We start from the raw sequence: 3,425 nt of genomic DNA on the forward strand, positions 1-3,425 counted from the left end.
ATCAAGTTTTAATACAAGTTTTATTTCCTTAATCTCTCTCTTGTTCATCCTTTATTTTGGGTAATTGAAGATTATTTGGGTTATTATTGGGAGATTGACAACCTCTCAATCAAGCATCAAGTACTTCTTTTATTCTTTGCTTTATTATTGGAATCATTAGTAGGTATAATTCTCTTAATCCCTTTTTAATTATTGTTAATTACTTTCATTTATTCATCATGTTTCACTTTGTTGGTATGATTGACAACCTTGCTAGCATGTTCAACATGATAATGAGTGAGTAGTCACCTAGCTAGGGTTAATGGGTAATTAGGGGAAACCAACATGGGGGATGATTCATGCTTAATCTAATATGTTTTCATGGTTTATTTGCTTGCTTGTTGTGAATCTCGACTCATGCACATGTTATGTTTGGTGAAATGTGAGCCTATGAATCCTTGCATTTTTTACCCATGCATGTTGTTGAGTAGGAAAGACTAAACCAACTCGATGAGATTTGTAAGATATAAACCAACTCGAGTCTCATTAGACCATGCATGTTGTTGAGTAGGAAAGACTAAGTCGACTTGTAGGTGTTGTACAATCTAATCGATTCGGCTCCGGGACCCAAACTTTCCTAGGATTGTAAGATATAAACCAACTCGATCCATCACAACAATAATTGCTTGCTTGTAACTTGAGAATATGTTCGTATGATCAATTCCCATGAATCCCCTATGACCCCATGACACCCTAGTGCTTTTTATCAATTGTTTACAACCCTTTTAATTCATCTTGCTTGTTTACTTTCATTGCTATTTAGTTTAGTGACCTTCTACATCAAACCCCAATTGTGACACCCCTAAGACACCGCTAGTTGCAATAGAAATCTCATCTGAATTCCCGTCCCTTGGGATCCGACCTTTACTTGCCTCTTTACTAATTGTAGAGTTGTTTGTGAAGCTATAAATTGTGTTTTGGTCTAGGTGCTCCTAACGACAAGTTACCGAAAGATTTATCCCGACCAAAAATGGCGCCGTTGCCGGGCACGGTGTTAACTTGATTTAGATTTTCTTGTATTGTTATTAGTTGTGTCTTTCTTTACCTTGGGGAAGTAAAACTCCTCTAGGTTTGTTCTAATTGTTTTCGAGTTCTTTGATATTTTGCATGTCTAGAAGGTCACAAGGTGACTTGTTACCTTTTGATCGTGAAATTGAAAGGACTTTGACAACCAATAGAAGACTTGCTAGGAGAACTTTGAGAGGTGTTAGTGAGGTTATTCAACCAAATACTATTGAGTTCATCAACCCTTTTGCAAAAGAAGGTGAGGAGAACCCAGCACAAAATCCAACACAAAATCAACCCACAATGCCTAAGTTTTCATCACATTCCGTACCCACCGAGGATAATTTACCTAATGGTACTCCCACACCACAACATCTAACCGGAAATTTTATTGCCAAATCCGCGTTTATCCAATTAGTCGAAAGAAGCCAATTTGGGGGGATGCCTAGTGAAGACCCTCATTCTCATATTGAGGCTTTTTGTGACTATTGTGATGCGATCTCACAAACCGGTGTAACTCAAGACCAAATTCGATGGGTCTTATTTCCTTTTTTTCTAATTGGCACCGCCAAACAATGGTTGAAGAGCCTTGATAAGGCTACTCTCGGAATTGATTCTTGGAAGAAATTGGCTCTAGCTTTCTACAAAAAGTTCTATCCACTGGAAAAGACTAACATGCTAAGAGCTCAAATTACGGGCTTTAAGCAAAGGGATGAAGAATCTTTGTATGAAGCTTGGGAGCGATTCAAGGGAATTTGTCGCTCATGTCCTCATCATTGACTTAGCGAATGGTTCTTGGTACAACAATTTTGGAACGGTCTTTATGAAGATTCAAGGAACATTCTCAACATGGGATCAAATGGAATGTTCACGGAAGTTGACGATAATCAAACTTGGCACAAAATTGAGGAAATGGCGGTCCATAACTCACAATATAGTAGACCTCGCAAGGCAACTAGAGGAGGGAAGCATGAAGTAGACTCCATTATTCAATTGGGTAATCAACTTAGTGCTCACATTGATACCATTAACTTGAAGTTTGAAAAAGCAATGTCTAGACTTGAAGAAGCCTCAAAATCACCAAAGCATCATGTTAATGCCATGACGGCATCTTCATCAATCCCAAGTGGGATATGTGAGAATTGTGGAACTTTGGGACATGACCAAAGTGAGTGTAGGGGAACAAATGAACAAGTGAATGCTTTCCAAGCATACAATAGTGGTACCCCTTACTCCAACTATTACAATGAAAACACCAAATTACATCCAAATCTCTCATACAAAAGCCAAAATGTTCAAAACCCTCAATCAACATACACCCCACCTCCCATGAGAAACCAAAATCAAAGACCCTTTTACAACCAAAACCAAGGTTATCAAAATCGAACTCCATACAATCAAGAAAATGACCAAGGTTTGGATGTTCAAAAAGCGGTCCTCCAAATGCAAAAGAATCAACAAGAATTTTTCACTCAAATGCAAAAAGATAGTCAAGCAAAGGAAATCACCATCAACAACATTCTAGCTCACACCAAAATGTTGGAAACCCAATTAACTCAACTAGCATCTTCAAGCTCACAAAGACAAAAGGGGCAATTACCACCTCAAACTAATCCCCCAAGACATGAATCGGTTAGTGCCATTCACTTGAGAAGTGGCACAAGGTATGAAGCACCGAAGAAACAAGTTGAGGATGAAGTTGTGGAAGCTAGTTGTAAACACCCCCTCATACCAAGGTACCTTACCAGGACCACCCAAGTATGAAAGACTGTTACCATCTCGGTTGCCCGAGGTCAGTACATATCAAAAGCGTCTGAACTGAGCACATTTATTAAGTAATGTAGAATGCAAAGTTTACAATATTCAAATCCAAATATTGTCTAAAGAATACAACTTCAAGGTCTTAATAATAAAAGGAAACTCGCTAAGACTCAGACAGCGATGCTATGACTCGTGGTGGCAATTCTCCCAATGAAATCCCCAAGCTCTCACTAGCAAAACCTGTCAAGCCTGCTCACCATCCCCGAATGGATCACCGCAGATTACACAAACAACAACGGGGTCAGTATTATGCAACAACAAGACAAACAAATGCAATACTCGTCCGATCATCGTCAACTCCCAATCACCCTGTCTCACACAGTAACTGACTACACACTAAAGTGTGTAGCCCTGCCAGATTACCCATCGCAACAGGTAATCCTCGCCGCCAGTGGGTGACCGCAGCCGATCCCACCTAGTCCAGCTCCTCATCGAGCGACAATAATCCCTGTCCCTTAATGTGCACATCCCCTCCCGTGGCGGGTTCCACGGAGGGCGAACTAGGGTGTGAAGCCACTCCCGCAAGTGACTCCACCACAATCACCATCACATGACACTAC

The 3,425-nt window shown here is 40.2% G+C and overlaps 1 non-coding gene across 1 annotated transcript; it reads right to left on the reverse strand.

The window, feature by feature from the left end:
• Positions 1-1,719: 1,719 nt before the first annotated feature.
• On the reverse strand, positions 1,720-1,826 carry LOC141589293 (small nucleolar RNA R71). Its single transcript, XR_012520239.1, has one exon. It is a non-coding gene; the product is annotated as a small nucleolar RNA R71 (small nucleolar RNA).
• Positions 1,827-3,425: the final 1,599 nt, after the last annotated feature.

The sequence above is a fragment of the Silene latifolia genome, chromosome 6 (assembly GCF_048544455.1).
Source record: "Silene latifolia isolate original U9 population chromosome 6, ASM4854445v1, whole genome shotgun sequence".
In the NCBI taxonomy this organism is placed as follows: Eukaryota; Viridiplantae; Streptophyta; class Magnoliopsida; order Caryophyllales; family Caryophyllaceae; genus Silene; species Silene latifolia.